The sequence below is a fragment of the Manis javanica genome, chromosome 12 (assembly GCF_040802235.1).
Source record: "Manis javanica isolate MJ-LG chromosome 12, MJ_LKY, whole genome shotgun sequence".
NCBI classification, from domain to species: Eukaryota; Metazoa; Chordata; class Mammalia; order Pholidota; family Manidae; genus Manis; species Manis javanica.
In genome coordinates this window covers 72,858,618-72,886,157 of record NC_133167.1, presented here as the reverse complement: position 1 = coordinate 72,886,157, position 27,540 = coordinate 72,858,618, and the positions used below count along the sequence as shown (strand labels likewise).

The 27,540-nt window shown below is 35.2% G+C and overlaps 1 protein-coding gene and 1 pseudogene across 1 annotated transcript in view; one reads left to right on the top strand and one right to left on the bottom strand.

Annotated features, from left to right (window-relative positions):
• The window catches only part of LOC140845109 (bifunctional 3'-5' exonuclease/ATP-dependent helicase WRN-like), a 290,063-nt gene that overhangs the window by 165,950 nt on the left and 96,573 nt on the right, over positions 1-27,540 (bottom strand). The gene's annotated exons all lie outside the window — the stretch shown is intronic.
• Positions 20,216-23,180, top strand: LOC140845288 (cytochrome c oxidase subunit 2-like; annotated as a pseudogene).

Below are 27,540 nucleotides of genomic sequence, written 5' to 3'. Positions count from 1 at the left end.
GATATCTTAGATGATCACACATTCAAACCCAAGCTGCTGTGTTGCTTAGAATAACTTTAAAAGAGAAAGGCTAAAAATGTTGATGTTTCACTTCTTGTTACATGTCATTGTAATATAAAGATTAATAATATAGAAACTGGAGCCCAACTGTCTGGATTTAAATTCTGCCTCACCAATTCCTAGCTGTATGACTTTGGACAAGTTATTTAACCCTTATGCCTCAGTTTCTTCATCTGTAGAAAGGGAACTTGAGAGCACCTACTTCATATGCTTGTTGTAAGAATTAAATGAATGAATACACATAGCACAATTAATTAGCATCCAGTCTTTACATAGTTAGCATCCAAGAATATTATCTACAATTACTGTTTGCTACTATTATTATTTTCTCTAGAATAAAAAATGGTTGGGAGGAGTTAGTTTGTTGTTGAAAACAAATTTTATTAGTTGCTATTTAATGGGCTGAGGGGGATTTTTTCAAATTTAGATATTATATATTGCTCATACCACTTTTCTTTGTCATCCAATGGTATTCTATGAACACAGTCATATATATTTATCACCTAACTTCCACTTTAAAATAATTGGAGAAATTAATTCCTCAAAGTACCTTTAATTTCTCAAAGTACTTTGTAACTCTCTTAAAGGTCTTTAAAATAGGCTAATATATATATATAATATATATAAGGGCAGACTAAACTCAAACATTTCAGAGTTATGGACACATGAAAATTTCACTGCATATGTGTATCAGTGGTTTTAAGCTAGGGCATATAGAGTCCACACTATGAGTACACCCACTATGTATGGCATTCGTGTTGGTGTCACAGTGAAGGCAATATCTCTGCCCTCAGCCAGGAATTTCACCAGGATATTCCATTAGTCATAAAATATAAGCAAAGGCAGGACATTTCAGAACAGTTTTTAAGCCCACCATAAGCCTACGTAACTAATCATATGAAGAGCATTAACTCCTTTCTACTCCTTTATGAAAGTACAAAAGTGGAATTGAATTTTAAGTCAATAGCTAAATAATCATTTTTTAAATTTTAAAATATTTTTGTGATTTACAGTTATGTTTATTATTAAGAACATTTTAAAATGCATAGAGGGATGGAAGAAGAGCAAAAATCACCTGCACTCGCAACCAGCGATAAAGTTTTTTACACTGCCAGCCTACCAATATTGCCCCCACCTTCCACCCTCCATCCATTTTCATACAATATGACCCAATTCTCCGGCGACCATTAACCAAGTCCAGAGGAGGTTTCTGATCAGTCAGTCACAGCCCCTTCAGCAGGAACTTATTTGAAGATGAGAAATTTCAGAGCATATACTATATCCATCTTATTTCTCTGTAAAGACTTTAGTGAAATAATTTTCTAGATTTGACAAGGCTATCTTTTGCTAAAAGTATTTTTGAAAATTTCTAGCTTTAATATATGTGTTGTTATAAATGTGTTGTTGATATATGTTGTTAAAGAACAAAAAATAAATATTTAAAAATTGCCTCACCAGTTTCAAAATCTGCCTGTTGTAATAAAACAATTTAAATTCATTAAGAGGACAGTCATCTGGAGTCTACTGGGACTGCCTGACTCCAAAGTCACACATTTTACTTGTACACAATCTTGCCTAAAGAGATGGCAGAGCTGGTATCAGGCCCAAAGTATCTAAATATATCAGGACCCAAGTCTTTCTTTATCGGGCAAATTCATTTTATAGCAATTACAATAAATAAATACATGGTGCTGCAGGAAAATTAATGGAAGATATTAGTTTATATTCTTTACATGAAATCACAGTTACAGATTTTTCCAGATATGAAACAGTACAGTCATTGACATAAAATATAAAAACTCAAAACTATAGTCATTTATTACAATCAAAGCACATTCTCATTTTATAATAGTCCTTTTCCTTAAATACAAAAGGGATCAATTTCAGCTGTCCAATCAAAATTTGAACTTTCTAAAGAAAAGCTAGCAATGTTTTCAAAAATAGAAAAATAATAATTCTTACATAATACATAAGAAATGCTTATTTATGAATTGGCTAAAATGCATTTATCATCCATAGATATTTATGTGCTCTATATTGTCATATTTCTGTAGTTATGACTTTAGCTACATCTATGAATTTGAGGTCATGATAGTTACTTTCTATAAACAACTTGCTGTGCAAATGTTTCATGTGTTATTCATTAGTTTAACTATAGTAAAACATTTGTAAACCAATGTGAAACATAACTTCAGCTTCTAAGTCACAGATTTTAAGTATTTGAGGGTCCCTCACTGCATTTGTTAAATAGCCTTAGTCAAAATGCCTCCCTATTCAATTTCTTCCATGAAAAGATCATGTTATATTCATTAATTTCCAAAATTACAGGTGCATATCTGTTTGTTTACATGACACTAAAAATTTAGATATTTAGAAATATTTGAAAAAATACAGAAATTTTCAAAATGTTATAGGAAAGTATCTTCTGCTCTTTCCCATCACCCTACCTATTCTCCTTCAGAGGTTTAAATATTTTCTTGTCTGACTGAGGCTGAAGATAGAAAGTGAGTTTTGCCTGGTTCAGCGCCATCTGCCCCACCCATCTTTTACCAGCAGTTACAGCTAGAGAGAACCCAAGTGTTTCTTCATTAGGCAGATCCCAAGGTCTGTCATTCTCTGTTTGGACTAACGGGTCTAGGAGGTCCGAGGCAATTCCCTTCACGGTGTTCTAGCAAATCTGCTCGATGATTTACTTTTGGATGGAATTTCTCAAGGACAAATGTGAGGGAGGTATTAGGGCCCAGAGGGTGGCCACAGACCCAAGCCAAATTCCATCTGTCTGAATAACTCTCATTTGATTTCAAACACAAAGAGGAAATAATATAATATTCACATCTACAAACTCCAAAATCAGTATTTGTTGTTAATCAGTCTTTTCTCATGTAACTACTTTTTTAAAGAATGCACTGCTCTGCTCAATACTTACCTTAAAATCTTTTCAATACTTCTTATATAATGTCATTACATTTTACAGTAGGAGAGACTGTCAAGACACAGTTCAGTACTTTCATGTTATTTAATGTTAACTAAAATCTCCAAGGAAATGTGCTTCATGGGTTTTTCTGTCCTAGTGAAAATTGTGTCGATTTAAAATGCACAAAAATAAAAAATTTGCATTAGCAATATGGAACATCTTAAGAATTTGAGAGATGCCTATTCTAAGGCACTTTTGATGAAAGGTCAGTGATGAAGGGTACAGAAATAGATACAGATATGGTTTCCCCACTCTAGGATTTAAAATATAGCTGAATGACTTCATGTAATTCATCCTTTCCTAAACTTACTTGACGATTAAACATATTACCCTTCAATTTTTAAAAAACAAAAATTGGCAGCCCTGTGAATTTTTATTTCAGTGACTATTCTCTGGAAACTATTTGGTGAATAAGATGTTTTACTTGTTTATGGGATTTTTGTATAGAGTGAAAGATATAAAGTAGCTTTGTAGAAGAAATAGAACTATTGAGGTTCTATTAGGAGTAATAGAACCCTATTTTTAAGACAAACTAGACAAAGCTACAAGGTCTTTGGCTTCCTGCGTTTACTTTGATGAGGCTTCAAGAACTGTTACACAACTGAGTCGAATTTTCCCTGCAAAAATGTTATGTTCACTTTTTCTAACAATAATTGTTTACTTTCCTAGGGAGGCGTGAAGCAAGCTAGCAAGAAAAGCCTGGCACCTTGAGTCATGTCTTGGCTAAATGGGTTTTTTGGGGGAGATTTTTGGTCTTTTATTCAGATCACATGTCATTCTTTCTAAACAAGATGTTGTATTCAATTGTAGGACAGGACCAAACACAGTACTAAGAAACAGGGAAAATGCTCACCTTTTGTGAAATCAATGTATTTTAGAAGCTATTGGCTGAAGAAGAAATTGCAGATTATTTTCTGAATGATTTTTTTTAGTGAGCTCTTTTGCACCTACAAAATGGAATTATTTTCAACTTTTTATCATAGTTTTGACCCAGAATGTATTCAAAAAACACTTAATGATTAAGTAATATCAATTGCAAAAATGACATAATAGGGGGAAATATTATATTTAAGGAAAATAAAATGAAAAACATTGGTACATATTATGGTGTTAGGGCAATATTAGTATACCATGAATCTAAAATTACATATAAATGTAAAACTCTTACATTTGATGAGTTACATATATCTTTCAGACTATTTCAGGTTGCAGACTTCATAGTTGTGTCTAAAATATAGTATAACCATTAAGGGAAATCATAAATAATTTTTATTTTATTTAAATTTACTCATTTATTCTTTATATTAGATAAAAAGTAGTGAGATATATCTGCAGGGAAATGGGACAACGGTTATGCTATTGTAAAACGTACTTAGCCTGTGAAAACAGCCCATCTTATTCCTTAACTTAATCTATATGCTCTTCTTCCTCTTCTAGCCACTTAATCAATTAAGTAACCTTGTAACCAGGACGTGAGATAGAAGTCCAGGGTGTAAATAAATCTACCTGGGTAAAGAATACTGAGATCCCTAACAGATAGTCACTTAAATAACCCTATTCTTAAGACAAAAATTCAAAGGAATTATGAATCTGATGTATAAAACATGCCTTATGCTGACCCCTACCCTAAAAGCCCTATTAAACGCCTAACTCTAAACCCTTAAGTGAGCCTCCTCTCTGAGGTCACCCGCACTCCCTTCGGAGTGTACTGTCTTGTATCAAATAAACTTTCTTGTTAATAAGCCAGCTGTACTTGTCTCTGAACTCTTTTCCATGATAAAGACAAGAACTCTCCAACCTCCACCTCTAGTGGTAAATGTCTTTTGTCACTTTGCTATTTCATTCAGCTTCCTAGTCTTAACACAATTTTTTTTCTCTCCCTGTTTTATTTCAGGCCAGTAGGTAAGCGGAAGTTCTCAGAACATAATCTTACTCCATCCAGGGTTCTGTGGCTCCCCCAAATTCTGAGGTGGTTGGGATATAATTTCTTTGCCATGCAAATCAAACTGACACTGGATGCCAGGTGACCTTGGCTTTAGGAGTTGGCAAGGGATTTGCCCTCTGCCAAGCAGGAGTTTAGTGGACTTTCCCTTTTCTCCCTCTGTTCTTCCTTTCTCTCTACTGCCTGCATAGCTGCTGACCTTTGCTCCTACTCTTGCTTTAATGAATTCCTTTCTTGCTGGGACTTGTTTGATCTGATCAAGAATTCTTTCCTGATCAAGAGCCCTTCCCCATCTGCATTGAGATTTTGCCTATTGCACTAGAAGAGACCTCCCCAGACACAGAGCTAGTGCAACCATTTCATTAAACTTTTATTTAAAAAAAGTAGAAAACTTGGCATGTCATCAAGATAGGTTCAAATACTGTAAAACCTGCATGGACAGTGACATGAACTTAAGGAGCATTTTATGTGCATTTGTTTTGTTTACACAGGATAAAAGTACCATGTCATAGTCTTTCACATTTAGGACACAATGACTTCCATCTGCTGGCCAGATTCTTTAAAATAAAGTGATAATATTTAGGCTCATTAAGTGCTCTGAATTTTAAAAATCCTGACTAAATTACTCAGACTCTAAAAAATGTGTCATCACTTGATAAAAATAGTATAATAAACTGAAGCAAAAACACTATCCTGCCCAGTTCTGCATTAGCTTTAGCTACAGACTCGCTGAATAATGGGAAGGTACTCCTTTATGACCATTTGCCATGCGCCTCATCTCAGTTTGACAATTTAAGGACTTTTTTCAGAGTGAAGTGGTGGACATAAAGTACCACTAAGTAAACTTTTAGTAATAAAATTATGGGGCCTTCTTTTTTGGAAATTCTCTTGGTAAAGATAGTTTCTCCTGTTAAGTTGAAAAATAAGAAGCTTAAAAGCTAGAAATTTAGCATACCAAAAATTATAAAAGTTACTGTGTTTCCAAATATGCTGGATGGGAAGACTGTGAAAAAGAGCAATAAAATATTGCTAACAATTACACTGAAGCTTTATGAAAACATTTCCTTTGGTATTTCAGATAAATTTCCCTTGTGTGTCCTCAAAATCGATTAATGATCTGGAGCTGACAATGTTCCAGCAAAAGTAAAAGAAACAAAAATAAGGTTACATCATGCCCAGAACTAATGGCATCCACATTTTTTCAAGTCTGGATTACTATAATCCATCTTAGTACTGTCATCATAGAAATAGAATATGTAACAATCAAAGCCCAGTCAGGATACAGAAAAACATGTCTGTCGTTTTAACAATGAGAGAATTTAATATAAAGAATTGTTTACTGGGTATTAGTGGAAAACAGAAAAGGAAAAAGGGAAACACAGTGGTGTCACTGATGTAGTCAGTGAAAGAAGAAAGTACACCCTGAAGTCTGGGTACGAAAGGGAGAGTTTGCAATTTTATAACATAGACGCTTGGACAAAGGGCAGCATAGAGCTGAGACTAAGATCTCCGAGGAAGGGGTGCTGTTCAGCTCCTGTAGTGCCTCAGAAACTCAGAGGTCAGGCCCCTGGAGCTAGAACCAGACATCTGAGGAGAAGGCACCAAGATTGGTGCTGATGTCCTTGGGCATAATGAAGCTGGTGCAGGGGCTGGGAACACTGCAAAGTGGAATTAGCTGCTGCTGGAATGAAATGTCACTCCAGGTTCAGGACACAGTGCTAAGTGAAATTAGCCAGTCACAGAAGGAAAACCAACTGCATGACTCCACTTATACGACAGATCTAACATAGCCAGTCACAGAAACAGAGACTACAATAGTGGTTGCAAGAGAATTGGGAGAAATGAAGAGCTGTTCAATGGGAATAAAGTTTCAATTTTGCTAGATGAATAAGACTGGAGATCTGCTGTACAGCACAGCACCTATAGTTACAATGTGATATTCAGCACTTCAAAATTGTTAAGAGGGTAGAGCTCATGTTAAGCATTCTTACCTCATAAAGAAGGCACGCGAGGAAACTACTGTCAGACTCAAATATACAAAATACAAAACTTAAAACATTGAAAAATGTCAACAATTGCAAATAAGGCACGTTGTTTGACTTTACATCAGCAAAATTCCTTTTACCACATCAAGTAACATACTCACAGGTCTGGAGAATTAGGACATGGACAGACAAAATTATATTGTGTGTGGAGGGCATCATTATTCCACCTACCACACTTCTATACAAAGGTAAGAATTGCTTTGAGCACTTTAATCGTGGGGACAGTTTTAGGCTGTGCCAAGATCCTATTCCTCCAGCTTCTGGCTCACTCCTTTGAGCATCCGTCAGTGATCTTGACTACACGAGGACTGCTGCGGTGGTGTTAACGGTGCCTCTCTGTTTTCCCTCTATGTTTGCTTGTGCTGCCAAAACAAAATACCATGGACTGGGTGACTTAAACAATATTAATTTATTTTCTAACAGTTCTGGATGGTAGAAATCCAAAATCAAGGTGCCAGCAGGATTTGGTTTTGGTCTTTTCCTGGCTTGCAGATGACCACCTTCTCAGTGCCCTTTCATGCTCTTTTCTCTGGGTGGGCATGGAAAGAGAGGCATGTCTGGTGAATCTCTGTCTTCCAATAAGAATATCAGCCCGATCAGAATAGGACCCACCTTTAAGGTCTCAATTCACCTTAATTACCCCTCCAAGTCCTACCTCCAAGCACAGTCATATTGGGGGTTAGGACGTGAATATGTGAATTTTACCAGGATACAATTCCTTCCATAGCGCTCTGGCTCCCTGTACGTGGATTAGTTGTAATCTTCAGTAAGGAAGAGTTGTCCCTTCTCCTTCTTATATTTATCTATTTAAACATTTATTTATATCAGTGTGGAATCAAGATATTTATTTTATTCTTTTTTATATTCTTATATATTATTCTTGGGGTTACAACACTAACGTTATTTTGTGGCCCACATTTTTCCAGCTTTGGCAGTCAGAAGCTCTAACTCTCCCTATTTTTTAATTATAGATATAAGTATGTTCTATATATATATATATACATAAGTATACATATAGCTATAAATTCAAAATTTTTAGCAGACTAACTCTCTGCATGAGCATGTATTCAATTTAATTAAATTTCTTTATACTTTTATAAATTATTTATTCAATGTTCATCTTTAGAAAGCTTTTCACTGTTATACTAATGTTAATGTTTTGTCCCTGTTGAGTAGTTTATTTCTATAGAAAAATATGTAATGAGATAGCTCTTCTTTGATTTCTAAATCTATCCATCTTCTCTATCAAATTTTTCACTTCTTTTCCTTTTTCCTCTGATTTCAGGGTGAGTGCCTGGAATTTCTCCTCCACATAAATGATTTGATTGTATCAAATCAATTCTATTTTTAATGGGGATTATAAATATAACATCCTGTTTGGTTTTTTTCTTATTTTTCATTTGAGGCCTCTAATTCTGAGTATAAAACTGTTATTTTAGGCACTGCATTTATATCTTAATTTAATGAATATTTTCCCCAACCCTTCCCAACTGAAAGAAACAACTTGAAATGATCTTAACATGATTAAAGTGCTCAAAGCAATTCTACCTTTGTATAAAAGTGTGGTAGGTGGAATAGTGATGCCCCCCACACAAAGAATAGTTTTGTCCACGCCCTAATTCTCCAGACCCTTGAGTATGTTACAAATGGCAAAAGGAATTTTGTTGATGCAAACTTAAACAATTTGCTTTATTTGCAGTTGATGACATTTTTCAATGTTTTAACTTGTGTATTTTTCATCTTTGAGTCTGACAGTAGTACTTTTACTGTATAATAATGTTCTAGTTACAATCACACAGAGTATAAATAAATATGGTAGTATGTGAGGAAAAATTCAGTTCAAATTTAGACACATTTCTTGAGTAACAAGATTATCAAAACTATACCAACCTTAAAGTCCTATTTTGACTAAAAATTAGAAGCAAATAAATAAATGAGGTTTATCTCATATGTAGAAGACACTCTTTCAATTGCTATAGTTGTGGGGAAAAAAAGAATCTTTTTCCTGCATAAATTAATCAATACCTGCCCCTGTGTGTTTCCAATAACCCAAAGTAACTTCTAATCCTGAAGTTAGAAACATGGATATATCTGTTTCAGGAAAAACTAGAATTCTATGTTCATGTGTATATGTATGTAAGTGTGTGTGTGTTTTAGATCTGTAACAGTGGTAAAAAGATTTCTCTTTTTTTTCAAAAGGCAAACATCATAGTTAAAGGTTTAAATATTATTCTAAATACTACCATGTTACTACCATGGTCAGAAATGTTGAACAACTTACTATACCTTGCTGGGCTTGAGGTCCCCAAGGTGAGAGGAAAAAATAAATATATAAAGCAATTTATCTAATAGGACTGTTGTTAACTCCAGTTGGAATAATTTTTTCCTAAATTCTTTATGTAATATAAATTCTAGATGTGCTCAAGCAGCATCAGTAGGGAATCTATAAAATTTAAAAAGAAATGTATAAGGATAACCTAAAGGTCACATTCATAAAATTCAGCATATCCAGTTTTTCATTTTAAATAAAAATAAGATGGGAAGGTGAAAGGCAGAAGGACTTCAGATGAGTTATTTTGTGTTTTGTTTGCCTTGCAGTTTTGAGAGAGGGGTAAGTCACTGAAAGAGAAGAAAACTTGCCCTTTAACCAAAATCTACATAATCTCTTTGGTAGAGGCTATAGTTTCACTAAGTATGAGAAAATATGATGTTCAATGGTACTAAATAAGGTCATAAACTTGGATTATCATTTGCACTAAGATAAGATTGATGTTGTTCCCTTATATTTGTTGAAGGGACTATTGCAATATTTAAATGGGAAAAAATGAAATGAAAGGTGCAGTACAGCCTTAGAAAGAAATGGTTTGGGAAGACAAAAATATAGCTGTATTTTTGGAGGATAAGGAGAAATACTTTCTCATTTTGATTCAAGAAAAGCGAGATGTGAGGTGAAGTTCATGTTTTATAACAGCAATAACATCTGAATGGTACTTTGCAGTTTACAGATTGCTTTGTATTTAGTGCTTCTAATTCACTTTAATATTTGGAGTTGCATATTAATATAATTATTTTACACATGAGGAAACAGACACAGTGCAAAGATGTCCAAACTTACTTTGAAGTATTTCAGGTTAGATGGTGTGAAACATGGCTATTATTTAAGCTATGCACTAGGAAGAGGCTGTTGCTTCAATCAGAATCCACACTTCATGGATGTTAGACTAGGATTTACCCAAAATCTCTTTTTATCTCCAATGTTTTGTTAGCTATTTTGCTAATCAGCATAAAAAATGTTAGGAATGTGTTTAGACTGGTGAAGCTAGTGACTTGTTAATCAGCATTATGAATGTTAAAATGGGATTGCATCACTGGCATTATATATTAAAAATATGAAGACTGATTAAAATATTTTAAAGAGTCCTCTCACCTTTGGATTAAATGAGTCCTTTGTAGTTATATTCTTAATATGGTGTCTGTGACTTGATCCCTAAGTGGAATTCTATTTAGATTTTTTGCAAGAGCATTCTAGTTGCCCAAGGCAAATTATTTGAGTAACATAACGGAGTGTCTAGAATAACGCTGTCCAATACAGTAGCCATTAGCCACCTGTGAGTACTGTGCACTTGAAGTGGCCAATTCAAATCAAGATGTGCTGTAAGTGGAAAATACACACTGGGCTTCAAGGACATAGTATGACAAAAGAAGAATGTGAAATACTTCATTAATAATTCATTTACATGTTGAAATAGTATTTTAAATATTGGTGTTAATAAAATATATAATTAAGATTAATTTGACTTCTCATTTTACTTTTTCAATGCTACTAGAAATATTAAAATTATATATGCTACTTGTATTACATTTCTAATAGGCAATACTGCTCTATTATATTGGCATGTCTGGCTCAGATGAACTTTTCAATTTTATGTTTTCAGATCACCTAAAATGACAGAGAATGAGTTATTTGGCTTGCAGAATTAAGTCATATATACCATACGACTCCTTGCTAATAAGTATTTACTGCATTAATGCTTGTAGGTACAGCACAACGTAGACTGAATTTCATTATCACTTCTTAAGAGAGTTGGCAGGGGTGGGGAGGGTTGAAACTTTTTGGCGGTGTTTTTTTTCTGACACAATGGGAAAAATGATTGAATATAAACAAACAACAGACAAATAAGGCAACAGACAAAGTACTGAGCATGACCAAACTGGTCTAGGTTAAGGCAAAATGCAGAGAACTTCTAAGACTGACATAGAAGAACACACAGTGAGAGGCACAGCTGGGATCCAAAGCAAGGACTAACCCTATATCCAACTGGATATATCACACCCTTTCCAAGCTTCTGTTGATGTAGGCTATGTCCATTCTTATTCCTTTCAATTGAATCATTGGTATATGGTAGAAAGATACTGCATATGAATGTGAAGTTGTGTTTGGAATTTCAGTTCTTTCATCTCAGTGTAATTTTGGGAAATTCGATTATGCTTTTTGAGCCTCAGTTTGCTCATCAATAGCCCCCCTCTGTCTTTTTCTCTGTCCTCCATCTCTTTCCTCTACATCTCCCTTGCTCGCTCCCTCAATCCCTCTCTTCTTCCCTTACATCTTTTTCATTTTATTAAATTGAAAGTGTTACCCTGAAAACATAAAAGGGACCAATTTCATGTATCAAATCTACATTTTTCATGTTTCACATCATATTATAAAATAAGAATTTAGCTAAGCATTTATAACTGCTTTGCACTATTTCATACTGTGGATGGATCATAGTATATTCATCAGTTTCCCTAACCATAGCATTTATGATCTTTTCCCAATTTTTTTCTACTTGTTAGGCTATTCACTCCCTAACTTATTTTTTTAGGAAAGACACAAAGAAGCTGAATGCTGGCTCAAAAATTATGAACATTTTTAATTTCAAGAGCCAAGAGCAAATATGACTGTATTGATTTGTAACCCATGAACAGTGTATGAGGTATCTTTCCCCACAATATCGTAATAAGATATTTGTCAGCATTTAAAAATATTTAATCCCTGAGGAAAATAATTATTTTATTATTGACTTTTAGTATTAATTTAATTTATGCCTTATTGGCAGTGAAGATCTTTGTAAGCTTATTTGCCATTTATGTTTCTTCTATTTAGAAGAACCTTTATTCAAATGTGATTTTGTGTTTATTTTAATAGTTAGCATATATTCAGGATATTAATCTTTTGTCTATTGTATACTATGTAACTAATTTTATCTACTCTAATAGTCTTTTAACTTTGAGCATGGACTCTTATCTAACCCAAGATTTTAATTATTTTTCCTTTATTTTATCATCTATAAATATATAAATCCATCTAACTTCCGACTCTAAGAAATTTATTTTCATATATTCATTTCTAATAAACATTTCTACATTCAATGTTTAAATCCCTCTGAGATTTGTTTGTTGAATAGTCTGAGCTGTTACAACTGATTGTTATGTATTAGCATATGTGTATTGATTAGTCACTTCTTTTACTTTTTAATTCTTTGTTGTTTTCTCATTTTTTCTTCAGTCATAATACAATGTTGCATTTGAAAAGGTCTATGGAATGTTTCAGATATATGATAAGTATCTATAAATTAAAACAAAACTTGTATGGCTATTATTCCCTATCTTTTTCACACTTGATGCATTTTAGAATAAACTAAGTATAAAATTTTATAAAAAATGTCTAAATGTCATATGTTTCATAAAAACCCTGTTAAGATATTCATTAGGATTGCATTATATTATAGACTAGTGTGAGGAAAAGCAGCATATCTATACTCCAGGAAGATGTAATGACTCTCCCTCCATTCATTTTCTTTTGTGCCTTTGAATTAATGCTCTCCCACATTTTTGGTTATACATCTTACTAAGTATTTTATAGCTTTGGGCTTTTTTGGGTTTTCATTTCTTTTCTTTTTTGCTATGGTTAGTAGGATCTTTTTCTCCTTATATTTCTAGAGTGGATTTTGCTAGTGTTATAAAAGAAATCTGTCAATTTCTATTTTATCATGTTGCTGAATTTTCAAATCAATTTCAATTTTTAGTTTTTTTTCCCCTAGAGAAATGGTCTTATGGTCTGCATATTATGATAGTCTAATCTATTCTTTTCCAATCTTCATTTCTCTTAATTTTCTTTGCTTATTGCATTAGTTAGGACCTCCAGCTAAATAATGTTGTCAGAATCTCTGACATATTTATCAATTTAATTAAACTACTTCTAAATGTTAATGTGCTTTGTTCATAGATTTCTCTTCAATGCCATGGTGGATTGAAGAGTGACTCATTTTCCTACATACTCTTCCCATAAAGAGATGGGTTCTATATCCCTGCCTGCTGAATTTGGATGAATGTGAAACTCTGAATGGTAAAAAACATCAAGATCCTTGGCCCAGGCCCCTAAAGATGAACAACTTCTACCTCTTGTCTTGGAATATTCCTTTATTCTTGGACCACTGAACAGCCCTCTAAAAATTGCAACGACACTGAGATCACCATACTGTGATAAACTCAAGCAAGATGAAGAGGCCACGTGCAGGCTCTTGAGGTAAACACTTCACCTAATTCTTGATTAACACCATTGTCAACTGCCTGCCTAGAAGGAGCCATCTCAGATAACTGTGCATTTGAGCTTTCTCATGATTCCTACCACTTTGAGACTCCAAGTGAGAACTCTCCCAAGGCTCAGTCAACTCAGTAAACATGAGAGATAATAGTTTTTAAAATGACTAAATTTTGAGCGTTTTTTTAAACACAGAAATTGATTATAGGAACAGATACCTTTATCAATTTCTGGAAGTCTTCCTTCCATTTCTAGTTTGCTAAGAAGTTTTAGAGCACGGTATCTCTTTAATAATATAAATCACATGGACTACAGCAATGAACCTAATGGGTAGAGCTCAATGATCTTTGACAAATCATTGCACCCATATAACTATCACTTGGATTAAGAGTATTTCCATTACCCAAGAAAGTTTCCTCATGCCTCTTCTAGTCAATGTCCCACCACCCACACAGAGACCTCCACTGTTCTCATTTTTATTATCATGGATTCAATTTCCTTATTCTTGAAATCCACTTAAATGATATAAAGTTTGTAACTTCATATACTGCTTTCTTTCACTGAGCATAATGCTTTTGAGATTTATTTATATTGTTGTATGTGTCCTTATCTAGTTCTCTTTCATGCTGAGCAGTATTTTATTATAAGAATAAAATCCAATATGTTTATCCATTCTCCTATAATGGTTGCTTCCATGTTTTGGCTATTATGAATAAGGCTACCATGAACACATAAACCTATATGCCACTACTAAAGATTTTCTATTGTTAGAAAATGAACAGCTAATTCAATAAAATACATAACACTTGGAAATAATATTTCAAAATTGCTATGAGAGTATTAAACTAGTAGAGGAATTGTATTGGAACACATCTGTACAGATTTTTCAAATATGCACCCATTTCTCTTGGCTCTATACCTAGGGAGGCATTACTAGGACATGGGAGAGGGGAGTTTTGAACTCTTTTAGAAACTGCCATGTAATTTCCTAAATTGTTTATAAAATCTTACACTTTCACCAGCAATCCCATCAATTTACTGGTGATGCCATGTTGTCTTAATTATTGTTTTCTTTTTCTTCAAAACTGGATCTACCATCCTAAGTTCTTTGCATTTCCATACAAATATGAATCATATTTCATTAGAATCTGAAACAGTTCATTGAAACATGGACTTACTTTTGAATTCCTAGCTTAGGAAACCATTTCAACTACACTGCAAATAGGAAATCAAAGAGGAATGTGGGTGCATCTACCCAACTCTATCATTTCTAGTGGAAAAATTGAAACCTCATTTCCTACATAGAAGGCCAAGAGTAGTGTGGTTCTGATGAAAAATGCATGGTCCATTGCACGAATCTGACTTCATAGTAATTCAAGTCCATTTCTGCTCTCTCCTCAATTCCATGTGGTCTACCCATAAATCCGAACAGGACGACCTAAAGTCCTTCCTTTTCCCCTCTCACATTCACTATGCCCCCCAAACCTGAACTACACTCCTGGAAATACCATTTCTACCAAATATGTTTTATGTGTTTCTGAAAGGAAATAGGAAGTTACATAATTCATTTTAGTGAAGGAATAAACTTAAATAAGTTAAAATGGCTTAATAAATGCCTAATGGAGACATAGGAAAAGAACTAATGAATTTCTCAAGAATTTGTTATGACTAATAAGATCAAACTATTTTCTATTAATTTTTATTTATTTGTAATTATTTTTATTCACTTTAGGCAAAAATACGAATTTAAAATGATTGACACAAATAGAGCTTTTTCAAAGTAGCTTCCTGTGGTTAAACATGTAAAAAGATTTTTGTTTTCTCCTTAAAGGAGCAATTAGGTGAGAGAATTGATATACAGAATCTATACGTGGAAAGAAAGTACATGTGGTTATTGGAACAAGTCCATTTAAATATGAATGATCTAATGGTTCTTATAAATCTATATACTGCTACTAAAAATTTTATATTGTTAGAAAATGAACAGCTAATCCAATTCAATACATAAAACTTGGAAATAATATTTCAAAATTGCTATGAAAGTACTAAACTAGTAGAGGAATTATACTGGAAGACATGTTGAAGAACTGGTTTCTTCCATTGCCTCATAAAAAAGCCTGCAAAAATATCCTGATTCTTTTGTCATAGGCTAGATAATTGAGTAAAGATAAGCATTCTTATTTGGACAGAAGCTGTATCCAGGACAGGAAGACAATGAACACAACACCATAAAAGCAGAGTGGAGGTTTTAATAATGAGATAGCGCATGTTGTTGGAAGAATGGAGTCTACATCAAACTCAATGCCATTTCAAAAACTGTCTTTTCTATTTGATGTCAGTCTTCAATATCTCTTCATTTAAACAAAACAAAATAAAACAAAACAAAATAAAACAAAACTATGTAGAGCTTGTGCATTGACACCCAGGCAGAATTTCATTTGATTTAATATTTTGCTCAACAATCCAGTAATCACATCTTTGACACAGATGAAAAATATCCTCCTGGCTTTAATATAATCTTTCTATTGTGGTTAAGGGAGACTTCAAGCTTGAAGTTTTATTTTAGATTTTTTCTTTGCATACAACTGGAATGGAGGGATAATAAATTGACCTCAGTCAAAATACTTCATTTTTTTTAAATCTTTTTTTTGGGGTATCAATAAAGTACAATTACATGAGCAACATATGGTTACTAGACTCCCCCCATTATCAGGTCCCCACCACATATCACATTAGAGTCATGTCTATCACCATAGTAAGATGCTATAGAATCACTACTTGTCTTCTCTGTTTTCTACTGCCTTCCCCATGCCCCCCCTACATTATGTGTGCTCATCTTAATGCCCCTTTTTCCTCCTTATCCCTCCCTTCCCACCCATCCTCCCCAGTCCCTTTCCCTTTGGTAACTGTTAGTCCATTCTTGGGTTCTGTGAGTCTGCTGCTGTTTTGTTCCTCAGTTTTTTCTTTGTTCTTATACTCCACAGATGAGTGAAATCATTTGATACTTGTCTTTTGTGAAATTGTCCTATTAAGCTTATTAAAGGTAACACAAGGACAACTTTGGAAGAGTAAGTTTTTTGCTCAATAAATATAGATGTGGACAATGGTGGTTTTCACTGCTGTGTATTTTGTGTTTGTGTTTTTCTTACTTAGTATGTCCTTTGGAACTATCATCTCACCGAAAGCTCAGGAAGTCAAGAGAATATGAATGCTGTTTTATTGCATAAAACACCCTTTATTCCTAATGAAATATATAAGCTTATTTATTGATCTTCAGGCTTTGATCACAGGGCTCAAAGCTCCTGGTTCAAATTCATTGACTTTAATCAACAAAACAGAGTTACACAGAACAGTCTCTGGACTACCGCATTCACATCATTCTTACCCTCAGCGTGGTTTAAATAGTAACATTCAGCACTTGTGCAAAAAAGAAAACAGTGAGAAGCTGCATGAGGGTTGCATGGAGAAGGAGATCATACAAGTGGCACCAGGTGCTTTAAGCCCTTTCCTCTAATTTCACTTGCCTGGCTCAGGCATCTCAAGAAGAATATGGCTGCTGACATTTGTGTTACTTCTGATCCTTCTTCGATTATGGCATAACTGTTTCAGCGGGTTTCATAGGGTTTTATTTAGCCTCATTTATAATCTTCATAAGAAAGATTTGCACCAAAGCATCCTCATTCCCAGGTCAGGACTGGGTCCTCGCTCTGCTCTCTTGTGCCTGCACTGCAGGCTGGTCTACCAATCACAGGCTTCTGAACGCTCCTACTCCCCAAGGCTGCTACATCAAAAGTGGGAGCTTTTTACATGTCCTTGTCTCTTAACATCCAGTCAGAAGAGGACTAATGACTCAATCGCTTCATGTAACATGGAAAATCGTATTCTTCTAGCTTGTCCTTATTTGACATAAGCACACTCAATCCCTAACTCTGAATATATTCAGTACTGGGTTTTAACATATTTTCCAAGGGTATATAACCATAGAAATATTCTGCCAAGAACTCCCAACATCTTTAGGCTGCCCGTTTCCCTTTTCTTCATTCTACCAAGAGGAGATAATCAGTTAGAACTTTAGGTTAGAAATACATCTTCAGAAATAATGGATGTGAAAACACTGCACTCAAGATTAGATTTCCTATGCTCTGCAAGCTCTTCTTTTAAGATTTTGCTGGCTTCATTTTGTGGAAGGAAGAGTCAGTCTCCTGTGAGTTTTTAAATATTCAGCTATTTCATAAAATGGCGACTAGCTTATAGATACAAGATATATATATATATATATATATATATAAAACATATAACATATGTATATAATTCTTGCACATTTCTTCTGTGACCACTTGGTTCTCATCTCTAGAGTCAGCGCTTTCCTTTTAATTATTAATTTAAATTAAATTAAGTTCACTTTAAAATCTTTAGCTTGAAGGGGAACAAGCTTGAAATACCCTGCTCTAGCAGGCTCAGGTAACATTAGCATCCTCTGATCACAACAGGAAGTATATTACCTCCTTTACACACATGGGCTCACTTAATTCTTGCAGCATCATGAGGTAGACATTATTATACATTCACATTTCATAGAAGAGAACAATTTGCTGTTAATTAACCTGCCCAAAGCTGCACAGTTCTTCAAGAACTGAGACAGGATTCAAATAAAATCTGATTTCAAAAGAATATTTATAAAAAATACTTAACATGACACCTTCTAACGTTTATTTCTTAGAGCTTCAAGGCTGATCTTACAAAACCAGCCACCTTGGTAGAATGTTCTAAGACCCCCCCCCCAGTCAAAACTATCTCTATCAAGTATCTGTGTGGAGATGTAAAATTCATCTTTTAAAAATGTATTACTTGGTTTAAAGGACTGGCTCTTATTTTATATGCTTTTTATGTATTATGTATATTTTTTACATATTTTTTTATGTATTAAATTTTACCTGCTAATTAGCTTTTTATTCTCACATACCCCTCTTCCTTTCCTCTTTTCTAAGAACATAGATATCCTTTCTTTTGCCCAGCCATTCTTTTCTGCTTCCTCTAGGGCAGCGAACCTTGAATAGTGCTCCAGGCCCTCACAGTGGGCCTCTGGCTTCTGAGGATCCCTTTACCCAGAGTAACTTGGCCTCCACCTGCTTCTCATATTATGTCTATTTAAGTTACAGGTCCCAAGGCTAAAAAAAGTAAGTGACAACGCTTCTCTAGGTTTTCTTCTTTCAAATAATCACCCTCTTTCTTGCACTGCTACAATTTCTACTCAGGAACATCAAACTTACACAACCTTTACGAAGTTAAAAATTAAAGGACGATTTAGTAGTAAAGTAAGAATAGAGCACTTCATTGAATCAGGCCATGAAAGACACACACACTACCTGTCACCTTCTTCAAATATCAAAACTCACATGTAACCTATTAATAGTTACTAAACATAGAAGAGGAGATCAAGTCAGAATAAGGTAAGCATACTGCAAAGTGTGTGTGGATAAGTGAGAGCGCTCTTTGAACAAAGCACCTACTTTACATCCAGGAAATTTTATATTAAATGACCACTTTGAACTAATGCTAGCTCCCCAAAACCCCCACCAAACTCAGTTAACATAAACAAATTAAAAATATTTCCTCAAATTTAAAAATACAGGAGATAGAATTTTTAATTGGCACAGAAAGTACTGTAAGGAAATGATGAAGTACTGAAGCTACTAAATAGCAAAGTTTACCCCATTTGTCTTTTGCATAATGAGTTAACTAGAATAGCTTAACGAAGAGAAATTAAGTACACCAAAACTAGACGAGGTAGTTCTGAACAGTTTTGACAGAATAAACTCATCCACATGATGAAACAGTGAGGAGATCGGTAGGCAGAAGTGAAAAACCAAAGGAGTTTGGTGGGAGCTGGTTGTCCAGAAATATTCTTTCAACTTTAAATTTACCTAAAGAAAACCCCAATATTTCTAATGTGAGATTAAATTATATTCTAAAAAGTTCAGCTTTAGAGCCCCAAGTTACAGCCTTCCTTATAGAGTGAGTATAAACAAGACCATGTTTCTCCTAAGAGCAGCCACTGATTAAGAGATCAAGTTCAACAATACATTCATTTTACTGCCAACAATATAACTCCTATTATAACACTGGACTAGTGATCAAATAATAGAAGCAATATTGTTAATATGAGTAATGAGAAATATTTCTCCTTGCATAAGCTTGTATCAGAATGGGTGTCCACTGATGGTTAACAATGTAAACCTAACTACTATGTATCATTTATCAAGTCAACTGTTAACCCAGCGCAGTTGGAGTATGCAATTAGGGAAAGATTAAAATAAAAGGAACTTAGCAAACACAAACCCTGTGAGGATGCACAATATATTATCTCTGTATTCCCTATGCTGTACTTTTCATCCCCAGGACTTATTTATTTTATAATTAGAAGTTTGTAACTCTTTATCCCCTTCACCTGTTTCACCCTGCCTCTCGGCCCCCATCACTGTGGCAAACAGAAGTCTGTTCTCCATGTTTATGAAAACATTTCCATCGTGTTTACTTGTTTGTTTAGTTTTTTGATCCCAGATATAAGTGAAATCATAGGGTATTTGACAAATAATAGTTAAAATTAAACAATGAAGAAGTTCAGAGAAATACTACAGAGAAAAGGACAAACCAAACTAAATCCTTCCATTCCAACATGTCCAGTACTGTACCTAAGAAGACATAAAAAAGTTGGGGAGCTGGCTGGATGGAGACCTGGGGCATTTATAGATTTATGGGATTATGTTTACTGGTTCCACTACTAGTCCTCTAGAACAGTGTCCAGCACATAGTGGATATAGTCATGCAACTTCAAAGAATGGACAGACCCACATTCAAAGAATGGACAGACCAAGGAGTTTTCTAAATATGGGTTGGTTGATGGTTCTGGAGAAATACATTTGGGGCCTGTGTTTGGGGTCATACTAGATATATATCATAATAACTTAAAACAAATCATATTTTTTTTGGAATTAAGGCCACTTTCTTCCCAGAGTACTTTCTTGGCTTTCACAGATACACCCACATCATCCAGATGCATACACAACATCAAACACTGTTAACACTACTTTGTTAACAGCAGTAACATTAATAATTTTCATAATTTGTGAAGACTTCTCAATTAAATGAAAAGTGATAATAGTAGAAATAAGTAACATTGATCTCAAATGAGTATGCGGATACCCCACACACACACACACACACACACACACACACACACACACACACACACAATACATTTGAAGAACCAACGTAAGCAAACTTCAAATGATAGAGAGAACTGAATCCCCTAAAACTGGTTTCAAGCCAACATCCTAACCAAGGTACTACTAAAATTTGCATAAATCTACCAACAATTAAATTGTAGGTTCAAGCCCTTTATAGCTCCATGGCATATACATTCCAACTAGGTTTTCAAGATCCAGTATCCCTCATTATAGAAGAACTACATTTCCATGATCATACACTAACAGTTGTTTTCCTATAGCTCACTAGTTCTTTATATTTCATTAATGTTAATATCCAAGCAGACTCCCACAAGCACTACAGACTAACAAGAAATAGAAACAGTTGACCATCATATCAACCATCTTAACCCTAATTGTCCTCCCAAGATGACAATTTTTTTATATAATAAATGAAATCAATAATCCTTCCTTGACTATAAAAACCACAGGCCACCAGTGATATTGAAGCTACAAGTATACTGACTATAAAGACTTAAGCTTCAACTACTCTATCACTCCTACACAAGACCTAAAACCAGGGGAATTACAACCAGAAATTGACCAGAGAGTAGTCCTGCTTATAGAGATAACAATCCCTATGTTAATCTCATCAGAAGACATCTTATATTCATAAGCTGTTCCTTTCTTAGGTCTAAACACAGATGCTATTCTCAGAGAACTATATCAAACAACCCTGATGTCCTCATGACCAGGCTTATATTATGGACAATGTCCAGAAATTTGTGGGTCAAAACATGTTTCAGACCAACTGCCTTTGAATTAGTTCCACTAAAATATTTTTTTAAATGATCAGCACCTATACTGTCCTATCATTTAGAAGCTAATAGCATTAACCTTTTAGGTTAATTGAGAGTTTAGAACTCTCCTTCATGACATGTCAGCTGGATACATCAACATCAAGCCAAAAATGAAAGTCTAAGTTATATGAATTAAGGCTGATAAATTTTGTGCCAGCCACCAAGATCATTATGATGACTCCAAATTAATGTGTATATCAAACAGCCACAAAACTCAGTTATATATGACAGGAAGGATTTATTTCTCATTCACATGGCTTAAGATCTGCTGGGACTCAGGTAATTTCAGATCAAATCAAGAGGGCTTGTACTCAGACTTCGGGATCAGTTCAGCTGCTCCATGTGCCTCTAATTCCTCTGAGACCCACAGGCTACCCAGAATATGTTCTCTTGGCAGTGACAGAAATGCAAGAGACCAAACCAAGCAAAAAGGCTCTTTTCCTGCTATGGTGGTATCATACCCACTAACACCCCACTGGCCAAAACATGTCACATGACCAAGTTCTACAATAATGAGATGCAAAAATTTAACACATACTGAAATTAAAAGAGACAACCAAAAGAGACCAAAGAGAGATTGAGCTGTTGGAGTCATTACACATGGATTCTATACTAGTATGTTCATGAATCTAAGTGACAAAATGGTGGATTTGAGCAGAGCCAGAAACCATAAAACCAACTGAAATGGAATGTCTAGAGCTGAAAGCTACAATTATTAAAATGAGGAACTTAATAGATGGATTTAACAGTAAATGTCTGAACTGGAAGAGGAAAAAAACAGACTGAAGCATGGAAAATAAAAGGCATAGAAAATACACCAAAGATCCTAAGAGCATTATGAGGCATGTTGAATAGTACTGACATATATGTAAGTAGAGTCACTGATAGGGAGGAGAGGTAAAATGAGGCAGAAGCAATAATTCAATAATTCATTTTTCCATTGTTGAAAGCCACAGATTGAAAAAGCACTCTGAACTCCAAGCAGGATAAACGCAAAGCAAACCACGTCTGAGAACATAGTAGTATAACTGCTATAAATCAAATGCGAAAAGAAAATCTTTTGCAATACTTTCAGAGATGCAACAATAAGACCACAAGTTAATTTCTCACTAGAATAAACCAGAAAACAAGACAATGACATCTCTTATTTGCCATTTCCAAACAGTCATCCTAATTTCCAATCCAAGCTCGTGTGACAAAATAGGCTCTACTTGGCATCAATTCAATTTACTTTTAAAAGTGGTCACAGAACTAACATCAACACAATCTGCATGGAAACAACAGCAGAAACCTCATGACTCCAAGGCGCAGCTTTCAGAAGATGACCCTCCATATACTAGTGTGGTCATGAGAGAGGGGGCCAAATGGGTGCTGATGTCTCAGGGAAGCCAAACGGCTGTGGGATCCCTCCAGCTTCTTTCTATTTGGACTTCCCCAACATAGCCACTTATTTATCATACCAGCAGGTTGTCTCCAAAGCAATTCTGCTAGCAAGGTGGAGTCTTATATAATAAAAGCATAGTTACAGGAGTGACATCCCATCACCTTTGCAATATTCTACGAATTAATTCGAAGTCTCAGATCCTGCCCATACTCAGAGTGAAGGGATCACAGAAAAGCATGAACACTGGGAGGCAAGAATCAGAGAGGAGCCACAGTGCAGTCTGGGCATCTCACAGGAGGACCAACTGCGGCTCGGTAAACATGTTCACTACTAAATCACTGCTGAGGTCATGGAGAGGATGTGACGGCTGGTTGACCTGAGAGCAGGACCAGGGCAACCAGAGGCTCCTACCTACTCTCCCATCCTTGGAAAGTACATTCCACTCACCATTCCCACAGCAGAAAATATTCCAAGGTCACAGCCTTGAGAGAGTAGGTGTTGAGACCATCTGGACTGAATACGTGACTGAACCCAGTTAAAGCCTCTATACAAACTTTAAAGATTCCTGTGGGTGTTTGTGGAGGTCTACGCATCTTATGGCCATGTAAGACAAGCCTCATATATAAGTTCCCTTGCTTATTAAAACTTGCCACCTATCAATCTGGAGTGTTCTGCATCTTTTTGCAATTTGCAAACCAACATCAATGGTGGCTTAATTTCATCTGTGATTTATATCAGGAGTCTTTAAACTACAGGCCATGAACCAGCTACTTGACTTTGTAAATAAAGTTTTATTGGCACACAGCCACATCGTTCAGTCATTAAATGTCTATGGCTGTTTTTGTGCTACAAAGGCATATTTGAGTAGTCACAATAGATACTGTAATATGGCCTGCAAATCCTAATATGTTTATTATCTGGTCTTTTGCCAATCTCTGACTTAAATAATAGATTTTAGCATAAGTTAATTTCTTTGTTAGCTTGATCAAGTGTATTTTTTTCTCCAATAGTTTTTGAAAAAATAGATGCAACTAACAGATGAAACATGGGGATGATTAACATCAAGCTTTATGAAATTGGAGATTTATGTATTTTATTATAGTAATATAGCACCATCTCATGGAATATTATAGAAACTGCCAGAAAAGTTTATTGAAGTATTACTAAGTTACTGAGCATTTGGAAGCCTCTGATATAACTTCTAAATTCTACTGAAAATAATGTGTTAAAAAGTAAGTATAACTTTTTAAATTAAAATTTATAAAAGTTAGAGAACATCTAAGTAAAGTCTATTATTTTTTGGATAAGAAACTTGTCATCTCTAATTAAATGACTTACTAAATTTACACAGCAATTTTAATAACGGTGGGATTTCAAAATTTTCCATTAAAAAACTGGTGTATTTATGTATGAGTGTACGTGTTTAATATGTTAAAATAAATATTGCAGTACTAATATTTTTTTGAAAATCAATTCACCCATTTAATTAAACTTTTTATTTAGAACAGTTTTAGATTTACAGATTTGCAATAATGGTAAGCAGAGCTAGTTTTCATACACGGATAAACTAAATTGTTATATCGATACCAAAACTGTAGAGATGAAATTATTGGGGGTATCATGTTCAGTTCTGCACATGAAGGTCAAGAAGAACATTAAAAATGGGAATATTAAGATAAGCAAGTTATGATCTGGTAGGTGAGATAACATAATTCAGAAATCCATTTCATCTAGTGAGCTGTGGAAGGGACTGGGCTGTGTACTGGGAAGATGTGAGTAAGCAGAGAAGGGAGTGCTGCTTTAAGTATCTGAATGGCCATCACTGGAAAGGTGGGTTACCCTCCATTTCCTGTGATCCCAATATACAGAATGAGTTCTGATGTTTAAGGCAAAAACATAACTTCAACTGCAAACAGAATGGGCAATCTGGTGAGTAATGAGGTTTCTGTCATCAAAGACATCTAAGCAGAAACTTAAATTCTCCTCGAGAGTTTGGTAGAGTAAGGAATGCTGCTCATAGTTGGATGAAAGAAAAGAATTGGTCCTGAGACCAACAAAGGTGGAATGTAGGGGATTCCCAGACCATGCATAGCTAAGTGTGCTCATTCAAAGGTTGGCATAAGTCCATTTCAATGTATCCTGTTAGGAAGACAAATGCCAATTGTGCCTCCCTTACTGGGCAGGGCAAGCAGAAGGAAATGGGACATTCCAGAATTTTTAGACATGCTCAGACCTGATGAGGATATCTCAGACTGCTGGTGGAAAATGCTGGCCAGTGTTTCTCTATGAAACCAAGAGACCAGGATAGTTAAGAGCATCCCTTGCTCTCTCATTGATACATCCTGACTAAAGAGGATTGTAGTTGTAACCATAAGAACAAGTATTTCATCCTAGGATGCAAATTTGATTTTTAATACATTCTGTCTACAGTTTTGAATCCAAATGTGCTGAGACCCATTTTAATGCCCACCACCCCTCACAGGGCTGCTTCAGATGCTCAGAAATGTGCTTTCAGGCTGATTCACACACCATGCCCTCTCCACTGATGGGCGCATCCTCTCCTTGGCCTCTGCTGCTCAAGATCACACTCTTCCACTGCCAGGACACCATTCCCCACAGTACTCAGGCTCAGGTACTCCACACTGGGTGTGCAAGGCCACCCACCTCAGCCCTCTCAGACTTCCACACCCATGCCTCTTTCCCACCACATGTATTCCCTCCTTAGCCGGTATGGACTCTTGACTCCCCCTCAGATCTCAGCTCCCTGCAGAGTGTCCTCCTTGCCCCTGACACCACCCCCTGAGCTCCCTCTCTGACGGGCTTCCTTACCTCCTTGCTCAGCCTCTGAACCAAGCAGCTCTTCCAGGCAGATGTCCTCCTTCCTAGGCCCTGACTTTCCTCTCTCCTCTCTCTGCCCCCATCTTACATTTCCTGCCCTACTAAGGCTTGAAGATTACATTGTCCTGAAGATATTTAGGAATGAAAAGACAGAAAAGGGAAAGGGAAGAGAAAGAGAAGAAAGAGAAGGCACAAAATTGAGAAAGATTTGGTTATTGTTTCTGAAAACAAATATCCCTTGTTTCCTCGCTGATAAATGTTAATGTTAAAATGTTAGAATTATGGGTTATTCTTAGGATCCATGTTTAAATATATTGCCTAACTTTAAACATGTGGTCTCTAATTTTATTCTATTTCTCTTATTTAAAAATCTTAAAGGTCAGGTTATGACGTTGGAGGTGACAAATCTGTGATAAAAAAGCACACCCATGATCATTATACTTGCACTGATTAAAGTACATGAGAGTACAGTGACTTTTGGGTATATTTCAGAAGTACATTTTAGCATTTTGAAAGGTTCATTTCTTCATCTACTCTTCTATTACTCTCTTAATTTTATATTAATTGACATTAGAGAAATTATAGAAACTTCTATAACTTAAACATTGCTATAACAAAGGAAAAATGGAATTGACAGCTCATAGCAGAAAATAAAGATACAAACTAATCCAGAGATATGGGAAGATGAAGTGATCTTCTTTGGGAATGACAAGTGAATTTCATTTAAAACCATCTTCAAAACTTAAAAAAGAATTTACAAAAGTAATTAAGGTTTTAAAAATCAGCATTGTATTATAAAGAAACCACTTCAGAGGTCACTTTCTTTAAAATATGATGGCTTGATATTGGGGTTAGAGAACCCACACATATAACTATGACCCTCAAAATTTAAATTATTGCTCAAAAAATTATTTGTAAGTCAACTGTCTAGAACACAGAAATTTTCCTTGTACTAACCCTGTTGTAATGGCTGTTGGTTTCCATCCACCGCAAACTATTTTTTTAAACAAACATGTGCATATGTAAATTTGGCAAATATGGTTCTGATTGAATGTGATTATGTTATTATGTTAATTTGGGTTTATCTTTTCCTTCCTTTTTAGAAGATTATGGGCCATACAGGAGAATACATGTTTCTATGGACTTAGAAATGGAGAAAGAAAAGGTGTGAGAGAATGCAGTGACAGCTCAAGGGACATTTTTGTGGGAAGGATTCCCACTTTCTACCTTTAGAAGTCTTCATTTTTAAGAAGCACACGTATTTCTGTCGATACAAGTGTGAAATAAAATAAAAATTCTGTGGTCCCCCCCAGCACCCCACCCACACCTCCTGGTCCCAAGTCAGCCAGATCAGCTCTTGCTGTGCTGTGAAGATGCCCTGCAGTCATTCTTGCCTGTGTCACGAGACTGTCATAGTTCCTCATCCCTCGCTTGTGACCAGAGAAACCCAGACTAAAATGCTCAAAAGAGGGTGAATTGGTCTGGTTCCTGCATCTCTAGGAGAATCCTTTAGGAGGATAATCAGCAATCCTAATTTTTGCCTCCTCTCACACACAGATGGCATCAGACTACCCATTGTTTGTTCTTTTAGACAATGTCCTAATGTACTGATTGGCATAACCTCTTTCCTGCACCCACCCTTTGTTGTA